The sequence below is a fragment of the Podarcis gaigeae genome, assembly GCF_964106915.1.
Source record: "Podarcis gaigeae genome assembly, chromosome: 10".
Lineage (NCBI taxonomy): Eukaryota > Metazoa > Chordata > Lepidosauria > Squamata > Lacertidae > Podarcis > Podarcis gaigeae.
Window position 1 is genome coordinate 3,437,436 of NC_139686.1, and position 12,691 is coordinate 3,450,126.

The 12,691-nt window shown below is 52.3% G+C and overlaps 3 protein-coding genes across 6 annotated transcripts in view; all 3 read left to right on the forward strand.

Annotated features, from left to right (window-relative positions):
* Nucleotides 1-12,691, forward strand: part of LOC310826127 (uncharacterized protein) — a 37,366-nt gene that overhangs the window by 18,067 nt on the left and 6,608 nt on the right. The gene's annotated exons all lie outside the window — the stretch shown is intronic.
* Nucleotides 1-12,691, forward strand: part of LOC310826101 (uncharacterized protein) — a 56,069-nt gene that overhangs the window by 2,784 nt on the left and 40,594 nt on the right. The window lies entirely within an intron of this gene.
* The window catches only part of LOC310825841 (uncharacterized protein), a gene marked incomplete at its 3' end in the record, with an annotated part of 30,932 nt that continues 27,113 nt past the window's right edge, over nt 8,873-12,691 (forward strand). Inside the window, exon 1 of the mRNA XM_083699663.1 lies at nt 8,873-9,106. The remainder of the gene's footprint in view (nt 9,107-12,691) is intronic.

Genomic DNA, 12,691 nt, shown 5'->3' on the forward strand with positions numbered 1-12,691 from the left:
TTGCCACCGGTTGTGTCGACAAAATCAATTCCTGAAATTCCAACTTCCTGTGGAGCTCCTCCAACAAAAAGTTTGTTCTTTGCAATGCATTCTTCATTGCTTCAGAGATCTGCATTTTGGATATTTTAAGGTCAGATTCTAGTTCCCAGGCTTGTTATCTGCAGCTGACAGTTGTTCATGCAACAGTTTCAAGTTCCCCCACTAGAGGGATACAATTTCTCAACAATAACAATTTCCAAGAGTCAACTCAGCTTCAAGATACAAAGACATAACATAGTTACATTCGCCATCTTTAAGGCAGAAGGTTACGGGGAATTCTGTATATTTCCATTAACTATCAAAGTCTACCTGTCAAAAGTTTTTAAAAGTAATTCCTTAGCGTCAGACAGCTTGTTCCCAGGTTTAAGCTGTAAGGTTTCCGATCTCAGAAATTTATCAAATTCAAAGTCTCCCCCTGCTTCTTCGAAAGGGGGGGTAGTTACTTCAAACAGTGAATATTTGGATTTTCAAGTCAAAGTTTCCAAGATTTTAGCCTGTAGTATCTTTGCTTTAGTCTATATACAAAAGCGGAAGGTGGACTTCCTGTTTAGACCTCCCCGCTTTAAATCCAGATTACATCTTACTTTTTAGGAATTTGCAATTACGATTTCATTTCTTTAAGCCTCTGTCCTTGTCTTAATTCTTCTAATTGGTTCTACTCACGGGTAGTTGCTTTTGGAGCCAAATTGTCCCAGAAAGAAATCAGCGCTCTCCGACAACAGCTGTGCTGCTTCTCTCCGGGGACGAAGCGATCGATCCGAAGCACCGCGCTGCTCACCCTGCCTCGCAACAGAGCCTCAAAAAGAGGTCTCCTCATGAGCAAGGGAGGCGAAAAAGGTGCCAGCCAGATCCCAGGTCCACAGGCTTCACCCGCCTGTGGTTTTTTGCGGGTCTCCGCTTTCGCCGCAGCGGCAGACCCTAAATCCCCGGAGCAGTTCCCCTGAGAGTTCAGGGGAAATCTGCCATTGTCACTGGCACTGACCGGAAGTCCCTCCATCATCCCCTTCTCCTTGTGCCCTCCATCTTTCCCAACATCAGGGTCTTTTCCACGGAGTCTTCTCTTCTCATGAGGTGGCCAAAGTATTGGAGCCTCAGCTCTCTCACACACACACGCTCCAGTGAGCACTCAGGGCTGATTTCCTTAAGAATGGATACGTTTGATCTTCCTGCAGTCCATGGGACACTCCAGAGTCTCCTCCAGCACCTTGAGTCAAAAGCATCAATTCTTTGGTAATCAGCCTTCTTTATGGTCCAGCTCTCACTTCCACACATCACTACTGGGAAAACCATAGCTTTAACTATACGGACCTTTGTTGGCAAGCAGTAAGGTAAAGGTAAAGGGACCCCTGACCATTAGGTCCTGTTGTGGCCGACTCTGGGGTTGCGGCGCTCATCTCGCTTTACTGGCCAAGGGAGCCAGCGTACAGCTTCCGGGTCATGTGGCCAGCATGACTAAGCCGCTTCTGGCGAACCAGAGCAGCGCACGGAAACGCCATCTACCTTCCTGCCAGAGCGGTATCTATTTATCTACTTGCACTTTGTCATGCTTTCGAACTACTAGGTTGGCAGGAGCAGGGACTGAGCAATGGGAGCTCACCCCGTCGCAGGGATTTGAACCGCCAACCTTCTGATCAGCAAGTCCTAGGCTCTGTGGTTTAACCCACAGCACCTTCCTGTAAATACGTGACCTCCCGCTTGAGGGATTATGGCGGGGACCAAGTGGTTTGAAAGCCCTTAGCCAATGACGCAAATTGTCGGTGGAATGAAGAGAATCGTTGAAACCAGTGATTTTCTATGAATTTCTAAGCGTTTTTGGCTATTCTCAATACAGACAGTGGGCTCGGAAATGACCTGACTTGGCCTCGCTACATTGGATCCAGTTTTATGAGTGGATTACAAGGTAACGAGCTTTCGGTGAATTGTTCTCTCAGCAGGAGCTGTCGTCACCTTGTCAGTGCTCACTGAATCGTGGAAACAAAAAATTTTTTTTCCTTCCAGTAGCACCTTAAAGACCAACTAAGTTAGTTCTTGGTATGAGCTTTCGTGTGCATGCACATTTCTTCAGATACACTGAAAGTTTTGACTATGGCAGACCAACACGGCTACCTATCTGTAACTGAATCGTGGAAGATAGCTTCGCTGAGCATCTCCTGCAGAGCCATACATTGCTGGGATTGGTTGAAGGGCTACATTTGACGAGATTTGATTGGTCAGGATGCATCCTCATGCAAATAAATTGTTCATTCATAAAATACATCGTTCATTCATACTGCCTGCCTGTATATAGCACCGGGATACGCGGTCAGAAATAGCGCTTTACTCTTGGGGTGTTGGGGTTTTGTGTGGTGCTTGGTGCAACGTTGTGAAAGGACGAGGGGAGCCCTTGTATAGCGGGGTTCCCTTGAGGTCATTGCCTCTGACCCTATGTGGTTTACTCAGGAGTAAACCTCTGTTTATATGCTCCCCTCCATTCCGTAACAGTGGGAACCGTTGGTGGCCGCATTGGTTATTTCGTTTTCACCTCTGGAAAAGTGCTATTTCTTTTGGGGTTTGATTACTTCTGCCTCCTCCAGTGCCCACTGCACCATCAGCGAGGTACAATACTGTCCTTTCAATTTCTGTAACCAGGTAGGGCTCTCTCTCAGCACCGCTACCCAGGAGTCGGCGTATGCAAACTGCTCCGAACATCCAGGGTGTTTGGTCACGCTTCAAAGGACCTGGTTGGTTAGGTCCAGGTCCCACGAGCCCGTGGGGGGGGGATCTATTCTCAAAGAGTTCTCAGTTGTTTGGGGTTCATCGCTCCACCATATTTGCGCTCGAATTTGCCAAAATTATTCACCATGGCTTGTAACGGAGTCCATTCCTCCTGTGAGTGTGGGGAACTCCGCCCCCATTATGAGCTCCTGCTTAAGTTGTTACACAAGGGGGACTCCCGGCCCTTCCAACGTGTTGCAGGAGCCTTCAAGCAAAACACAAAGTGAGAAATCTCCTGTTTCCTCACAGCATCAGCCCCCCTTGGCCAACATAGAGACAATAAAATACATAGACATCCGCAGAGCTGGGAGCCTCTTGTTGCATGGGGGTGGAGTTCCCACACTCACTGTCTCACACACAGAGACACAGACTCACACACACAGCTGGCCCTCCAGCCCCAGCTCCCTTGGCTGAGCTGAAACACAATTCTCAACGCAAAGCACACAAAAAGAGATAGAGACAATAAAATACATAGACATAACCAGAGTTGGGAGCCTGTTGTTGCCTGTGGGGGTGTGTTATGTACTGAGTTGAATAGGATCCAAACTGCAACAGTCTGATTGGTCCTAGAACAATAGGATCCAAAAGGCAGCAGTCTGATTGGTCCTAGAACTATAGGATTCAGAATGCAGCAGTCTGATTGGTCCTAGAACAATACAGCAGTATGATTGGTTGGCAGGAACTACCCAATCATGCTCCAGATAGAAGTGAATCCACAACCTGATTGGCTTACAGTAGAATTCCGGAATTAGCCAATCATGTGCAGCCCATTGTGTAAATAATGTATATAAAGCAGATACTTTGAGGGGACATTCATTCATTCCTCCTCACCACTATGAGCTGAATAAAGAGCATGAAATCACTTTGCGACTCTGAGTATATTTCACTGGCGGTGAAGGTGGGATCCCACTGAGCTGACTGCCACACACAGCACCGCAGCACCGCCACCTGCCGCACCGCTGCCTCGCACCGTGTATCCAGGCTTCAGCTCCGGGACACAAGGAACTCAGAATGGCAACCAACAGCAGCTTCTCGCCGTTCAACCCAGCATCTGGAGACTGGGAAGCGTACACCTCCCATTTCACCTTCCTCCTAGAAGCCAAAGGGGTCACCGATGAAGAAGACGCCAAGAAGAGGGCAATATTCTTCAGCGTCTGCGGAGAGGAGACGTTTGAAATCGCTCGGGCTCTCCTTGCGCCTGAAGATGTCGCTACTGTTCCATACAAAACAATAATGGAACAGCTGAAGGGCACTTTTCACCACAGCCCTCAGTGGTGGCTCGTCGAAATGCCTTCTACGCAAAGTGGCAAGCCCCTGGGGAAACCATAACTGGGTTTGTGACCTCTCTCCGCCAAGCCGCCCGGTTCTGCAACTTCTCAGAGCTGGAGAACATGCTTCGTGACCGCCTCGTCGGTGGCCTGAAGGATGAGAAGCTGCAACGACGCCTCTACGCTAAGAAGGACCTAACATTCCAGGTCGCTCTGGAGGAGGCCCTGGCAACGGAAGCTGCCGAGAGGTCGACGCAAGAGGCACGGCCGAGCCAGCCGTCCCTACCAAGGGTCCACCACGAAGACCTCACCGACGACTCAGGATCCAACAGGGAGGAGGTGCACCGAGTACAGCAGCGCACTCAAGCAGCCCACATACCACAGCTGCCTCGACGAGAAGGAGGGAACTGTGCAAGCTGTGGAGAAAGTCACGAGAGGAGGACCTGCCGTTTCCGCAACGCAGAGTACAGGCAATGCAGAAAATCTGGACACATCGCCCGGGTGTGTCGGGCTCGGCCCACCCGACGCCAGGCATCAGATGACCAATCCAAGAGCCCCAGGTCCCGGGGCCCAACGCACCAAGGCAACTCGACAGAGCTCACGGACTTCCAGGTATACCAGTTGCCCCACCCCAACGTAGAGAAAATTTATGTTGACGTGCAGATAGAGGGGGCCCCATGCCGCATGGAGCTTGACACGGGTTCAACTCTATCCATAATCTCGGCAAGGACCTTAAGGAAACTGTGTCCTACTGGGGGTCCCAAACTCAGGCCGGCCCCATTCACTCTCCGGGACTTCCAGAAACGTAAGGTCCCCATAATGGGGGGTAGGGACCTTCAGGGTGCAATACCGAGGGCGGACGCGGCAACTGGACTTGCTTGTGGTCAAGGGCCCCTACATTAGCTTACTGGGATTGGCATGGTTTGGACCACTGGGGCTAGCCATCACCGGGGTGAACCACACGAGCTTACAAGTGGACGTGGACGCCATATGCAAGGAATTTCCGGGGGGTTTTGATGGGAAATTGGGACAGTATACGGCCCCCCCATTGCTCTACAGCTTGACCCCGCAGTACGACCGGTCAGGCTCAAGGCCTGCCGGGTCCCATTCGCCCTGAAACCCTGTATAGACGAGGAATTGGACTGGCTCGTGGAGCAAGGAGTGCTGGAGCCGGTGCCTAATGCCCCCTGGGAAACCCCAATCGTCACACCCGTCAAGCCTAATGGTTCGGTACGCATCTGCGCAGACTACAAATGTACCATAAACAAGGCCCTCACGGCCCATGCATACCCAGAGCCAGTGGTCAGCCATGTTCTTGCCACCCTGGCTGGGTCGAAAATTTTTGGCAAGCTGGACTTGGCCCAAGCATATCAACAGCTGCCAGTAGATGAGGCCACAGCAGAGGCACAGACGATTGTGATGCACAGAGGAGCGTTCAGGGTAAAGCGGCTGCACTTCGGTGTCAGCATGGCACCAGGCATATTCCAGAATCTAATGGACTCTCTACTTAAAGGGATTCCTGGCGTCACCCCCTTCTTCGATGATGTGTTGATTGCCGGGCCCACACCAGAGGAGTTTGAGGACCGCCTCTGCACTGTTCTGCACCGTTTCCAGACAGCGGGTCTCAAGGTGAAGCGGGAAAAATGTCTACTAGGAGTGCCTCAGGTGGACTTTCTGGGATTTATGGTGGACGCAGAAGGGGTCCACCCGACTGGGGACAAGGTACGGGCCATTTGTGATGCCCCAGCGCCCAAGAACAAGACTGAACTTCAGGCCTTCTTGGGACTATTGAACTTTTACCATTCCTTCCTTCCCCACAAGGCGGCGGTAGCGGAGCCCCTACACAGACTCCTGGACAAGCGGGCCCCTTGGGTGTGGGGCCAGCGCCAGGAGGCCTCATTCCAGGCAGTCAAGGACTTGCTTGTCTCAAACTCGGTCTTGGCACACTTCGACGAGAGGCTGCCAGTGGTGCTAGCATGCGACGCCTCGCCCTATGGCATTGGCGCTGTCCTGGGACACCAACTCCCGGATGGAAGAGAGGTACCGGTGGCATACTTTTCCCAGACACTCAACGAAACCGAGCGGAACTACTCGCAAATCGACAAGGAGGGTCTGGCAATCGTGAAGGGAGTAAAAAAATTCCATGATTTCTTGTACGGGCGGCCATTCACCATGGTGACTGACCACAAGCCGTTGCTTGGCTTGTTTGCCCCTGAAAAGCAGACCCCCCAAGTGCTGTCTCCTCACGTCCTCAGGTGGTCAATTTTCCTTGCCAGCTACCAGTATGCACTGATTCACCGTCCGGGGAAGGCCATGGGCCATGCGGACGCCCTCAGCAGGCTACCACTACCGGAAACAGGCCCTGACCCAGCACCTGCACAAGAGGTTATGAGCCTGGAGCTACTTCCCGACCGCCCCATTCAGGCACAAGAAGTTGCACACCATTCCAAGAAAGATAGGGTCATCTCCCGGGTCCTGGACTGGGTGTGGAGGGGATGGCCCAGCAGCAGCCCCGGGCCAGAATTCGCCGGCTACACAACCCGCAAACATGAACTGTCGGCCCACAAGGGGTGCCTGTTATGGGGAAGCAGGGTCGTTGTTCCCCAGCCCCTCCGCAAAAGGGTCCTCACAGCCCTACACGAGACACACCCAGGGGTCGTAAGAATGAAGGCCCTTGCCAGGAGTTATGTGTGGTGGCCGGGGATTGACGGAGAGATAGAGGCCTGGGTCAAACACTGCCAGGCCTGCCAAGAATCCCGCCCAGATCCCCCAAGGGCCCCAGTTCAGTCCTGGGAGTCCGCCCGAGCACCATGGTCACGCCTGCATGTGGACTTTGCTGGCCCCTTTCAGGGGAAAACATTCTTCATAGTGGTGGACTCCTACACCAAATGGCTGGAAGTCGCATTGGTACCATCCACTTCTACGTCCGCAGCCATCCGGGTACTACGCAGGCTGTTTGCAACCCACGGGCTCCCTGACACTCTCGTCTCAGACAACGGGACTGCATTTACGTCAGGAGAATTCCAAACCTTCACAGCGCAGAACGCCATCCACCACATCCGTTCGGTGCCATTCCACCCTGCCACCAATGGCCAAGCAGAACGCATGGTGCGGACCACCAAGGACACCCTTCGCCGCATGACGCAAGGGGATTGGGAGTACCGCCTTGCCACATTCCTTCTAGCACAGCACCCCCAGCTCAACGACTGGCCGGAGCCCCGCTGAACTACTAATGGGTCGGCGCCTTGCAATCAGATTGGACCGCCTTCACCCCGATAGAGCTCAGGATGAGGCAGTGGTGGGGGAAGGCAAGAACCCCCGGACCTTCAAGGCTCAGGACCCAGTGTACGCAAAGAATTTTGGGGCAGGCCCAGCATGGGTACCCGCCACAGTCACCAGGGTCACTGGCCCCGTGTCATACGACGTGCTAACAGATGGGGGGCAATGCTGGCGCAGCCACTGCGACCAGATACGGCAACGATTCCCAGGAGAAAACCAGGAGGAGGAAAGGGCAGAGGAGTCCCAAGGGAACAGAGGGGCAGTGAGGTCCATAGAGCATGAGGGGCCAGCAGGAGAGGCAGAATCAGTAAATACAGAGAGGACCTGCGAGGCCGAAAGGACACCGGAATCAGAACCACGACTGAGCGAGCCGGTTGCGCCAGACCAAACAGCCCCATCACAGCCAGCATCCTTGGAACACGAGCCAGAACCTGAACCCTGGACCAGGGAACACCCCAGGCCGCAACGCACGCGTAGGCTGCCGGCGTACCTTGAGGACTATGAATGCGACCTCCCGGGCAGGACTGGAACTTAGAGGGGAGAGGTGTTAGGTACTGAGTTGAATAGGATCCAAACTGCAACAGTCTGATTGGTCCTAGAACAATAGGATCCAAAAGGCAGCAGTCTGATTGGTCCTAGAACAATAGGATTCAGAATGCAGCAGTCTGATTGGTCCTAGAACAATGCAGCAGTATGATTGGTTGGCAGGAACTACCCAATCATGCTCCAGATAGAAGTGAATCCACAACCTGATTGGCTTACAGTAGAATTCTGGAATTAGCCAATCATGTGCAGCCCATTGTGTAAATAATGTATATAAAGCAGATACTTTGAGGGGACATTCATTCATTCCTCCTCACCACTATGAGCTGAATAAAGAGCATGAAATCACTTTGCGACTCTGAGTATATTTCAGGGTGGTTTCTGTTATAAGAATTTTAATGTCTTAGATATATAATAAATGTTCATAACTGTGCCAAGCAAACACGTACATAAATATATAAACCACCTGTCCGAAGCAGCACAGGAAGACAGTCCTGAAATCATTTTGACTCCCCAGCTGACCAAATGTTTCTCTGCAAGGAAGGAGGAGGTGAAAAAACCTATCTGAGGATGTACAAATTCCAACGCGCTTTAGTTCTGGGCTGCTTCACTCCTTGCATGAATTTTACCTGGGTGTCGGGGCTGTGTGTGCCAAAGCCAAAGCCCCATTTCCCCCCGTAACACAGGAGGCACAGAGTCCAAGCCGCTGCTCAGCGTGCACCAGTACCTAAAACACGGACGGATCTAATCTCGTGGCGTGGGGTGGGGGAGGGAGGGATTTTGCAATGTAAACATTTTGGGGTGCGAGACCCCACTTTGCGAGTGGATTGCCGGGATCAGCCCCTCCCCCGCTCTCCTGATCCCCAGAAGGAAGAAGGGAGGGGGGAAACCTTCCTCTCCCCCGCCAATTCGTCCGCTCCCCTCCCGGCACATCCTTCTCTCACCCCGACCCCTCAACCCAAATCCCGCCCCCCTACGTTGCACCTCCTCCTCACCATCCGACTTCTGTTCCGGGAGTGGGGAGGTGGGAAAGAGCCCCCTCCCAAATTGCCTGCTTCTCCCGCAAGTGGAGCTTCTGCGCCGGATTGCTGCTCTGCCCCGCAGCTCTAGGGGCGCGCGCTTTCGGAAAGGGAAGGAGGGGCGGCAGGTAAATCCCACCCACTCACCCACGTGGATGTTGCAGGAAAGGAAAGGAAAGGAGAATCGCGAGCGAGGCCAAAGAGGTAAAGGGGTTTGGGGGGGGGGGGAGCGAGAGAAGGATGCAGAGACCCGCTGCAGCGCCCCAAAGCGCCTGTTGCGGATCTGGATCCCTGCACGCGTACTGCGAAGGGGTATTTCCTTGGACCCTTAGGAAGCCCACCCAGGGGAACCCAACGAAGCCCCCTCGCCCCATTTCCCCGCGCAGGCATCCCTGGGACTCTGTGGGTTCCGTGCGGAGAGAGGTGGGTCATGAAAGGGTTAACGGGCGTGAGGGGCGCTTGGATAGAGACCCCCCCTTTCCCTCGCCTGCTTGTCTTGGGGGGCCCCTCCGGACGGAGAGATGGGGGCGCAGGGCGTGGGGTAAGCCGCGCCAAGGGGGGCCTCTGGGTGCAGGGGAGACTCTGGGACAGAGGGAGGGAGTCGAGGAAGTGGGGAGGGGGAGCATCCCTGGGGCAGAAAAGTGCAGCAATTGGGGGGGGGGGAAGCTAGGAAGACCAGTCTTTGGGGACACGTCTCCATCGTGGCGCCTGCGGGAATTCTCTGGAGGGGCTGCCTTGGCTTCTCCCTCCCACCCAGGAATCGGCCACCCCTTCAAGGCGACCAGGAGGGATCCCTGGAAAGTGGGGATCCAGGCCCCCCACCCCTTCCTTCCTGCAACCTCTATCCTCTTCCCACCCCATAAGTCCCTGCCCTGTCCAGACTGTTGCAGGAACTGTTGTGTTTCCTCTCCAGCAGATATCATGCACATGCAGCCCACCACCAAAATCAGCACCATCACTTTTGTGACTTTTGTGATTTGTCCCCACAATCATCACAGTTTGTTCCTATCTATTCAAAGGGCCTTTGCTGCACGATACCAAATGTAGGAATTCACTGATAAATGTCTCTATGTACTGGCTCACAGGGAAAACTTCAGAAATTCATATAGACATGTGAGCTCAGCAGCCCCTCTGCCTGAGTGATAATCCCTGGCATCCTGATACCTGAGTGCCAGACAGGTAGCCATTCCAGAAAGAACCAACCCAGATGAAGACAAAAGGGTGGGATTAACTTGGCTGGGAAACAGGTCAGGGAGGACAATGGCTGGCTGGCTGGGGGTGGGGCAAAGGGCAAAGAAAAGAGGCCGACCCCTTTGTCCAAGCCCCTTTTGGTTTTTCTTCCTTACAGGATCAGGATCCTTAGGAGCGGCCGGATTAAGGTAAGTTCTGGCCTGATTGGAAGGGGCATGGTAATGCCTGATTGGAAGGGGCATGCCTGATTGGCCATGCCTGATTGGAAGGGGCATGGCCCCTCCACCAGGCTAGGCTGCAATTTTGTGCCTTTCTGTCTGGGCGGGGGGCCAGCTAGGCTGCGGGGGCGGCCTTCTTGGTTTTTAGTAGTGGCGGGGGGGGGGGGGAGGCATGGCTCCCTCACCCCCGCCATCCGCCGCCCTCCAGCTGTAGGCCGTAGGGCGGCTGATTCCTTTCTGGGGGGGGCCACGTGGCGGTCATTTTTTTTGCACTCCCCCCCATTCTGCTCTGCCTACTGACGCACTTCTGCTCCTAGCAGTGAAATGTAAATGTCTCTTTTGTTACACTCGATGGGTGTTTGGTGGAGGACAAGGGGAACTATGGACTATGGTCCAGGATGCTCAGATTACTGCCACCAGACCTTCCCTTTCATGATGTAACCATGATGTAGTTTAGGGGGATGTAACATTGGGATTAGCAGTGAAATAAATAAATTAAGGTCTTATGTATATAATGAAGGTTCATAAATGTACCAGGCAAACATGTACATAGATATATAGGCCCCATGTCTGAACCTGCACAGGAGAGCAGCCGTGGAGCCATTTTGACTCCCAGGCTGACCAGGTGTTTTCTCTGCAAGGTCAAATGGAGCAGCCTCCCCATTGTCTTCTCCTTTACAAATCCTGTCTTAAGGGTATATCTGTGTATGAATATGGTGAGCCTGTGATCTGGCTCAGGAACTAAGTACTTACCATTACAAAAGACTGGCCAGGCTCCCCAGGGTATCAATCCAGTAAGCATTAACAGGTAACTTGCCAGACAGGGGGGAAACAACCCCCTCAGATTTCTGCTTTAGCCCGCCCTTTCTGTGAAGTAGTTATGATGTTTCTGGGGGTGGTCTTGGACTCCAAGGTGGGCAATTTAAAATGTCTATATAAGGGCAGACACATCTTGGTTCGGGGTCCTTCTCCTCTCCTGCATGTGAGGGGAGACCCTGTTGCAACAGTTCAGTAAAGATCAGGCTTACTGGCTGCTTTGCTTCTCAATATTCTCTGGTTGGCCTCTGTTTTTTCCTCCAACCAATGGAGAACCTACAAAGGACTCTGTGAGGGCTCTTGTGTCCCCCATAAGGGAATAATGGCAGATTTTCGTTTAGTTTATTGTAGCAGCTAATAAAGTTTGGGTTCTCTTTTGTTCGGGGCTTCCATCTTGTTCCTCCTGGTGGCAGGTGGGAGTCCTGTCACGACAGTCTTCAATAAAGACCAAGCCTACTGGCTGCTGTTTTGCTCTGGTATTCCTGGCTGGTGTCCTTGTTTTTTGTCCGGGGGTCCTCAGATTTCTCCTTTAACAAGACACAACTTCTTTCCTGCAAGCTCCACCCAATTCCCACCCCATAAGCCCCTGCCATGTCCAGATAATAATAATAATAATAATAATAATAATAATAATAATAATAATAATAATAATAATAATTTATATCCTGCCCTTCCCAGCCGAAGCTAGGCTCAGAGTGGCTTACAACAATAAAAGTAACACAGTTTACATAAAATCACAAGCAATTAATTAAAATGCATTCTAAAATTTGTTCTAATATCAATTCAAAATCAAATTAATGGCAGATACAGCGGTTCTGCCAAGTCCAACCATTGGTCCCCCTGGAGAGGAGAGGAAATCCCGAGGGGAAGAGGGGAGGGGGGAGGCCTTCTCAGAAGCAGCTCTTGGTTTCCGCAATCCCACCCAGGAAGCAGCCAGAAACCTTTTCCTCTCTCTCTCAGGCTTCCATCATTAAGTGTCTTTTCCACTGCCTGGTTCATTGAGGATGAGGATAATGTACACCTGTCATCAGAAACAGGGGTGCAGAGTCCAAGGAATGTCTCTCAGGATTGATATAGAAGTTGCACCTCAAAAGCATTTCTGTTCCTCTTATTCTTTGAAGGCAGTGTCAGAGTGACTGACAAGCTGAGATACAACCCATCAGCATCCGATGACAGCAACTGCATGAATCTTCCCAGTCAAAGGACCCATTTTCAGGATAGACAGTGCCTGTGGCTGGAGGCTCTACACACAGCGTGTGCCTATACAGGCCAAAGACTGCCAGTATTAGCACAGGCGAGGTGTCTGACCCCCCCCCCCAGCTCCCCTAGAGGGTCCAGAAGGATACCATGGTCAAAGGTCTCCAAAGCCGCTGAGAGATCCAGCAGAACCAGGAAACAGCTTTTCCTCTCAGCCTCTAGACCATCGGAGATCATCAGTCACAGCAACCAGGGTAGTTTCAGTTCCATGATGAGGAATCCCGATTGGAAGGATAATGATGGAAGAAGCTTTCCTGGTCCTGCACCCCCAAAAGCTCCAGGCACAAGACATTCATTAGGTTTGAAG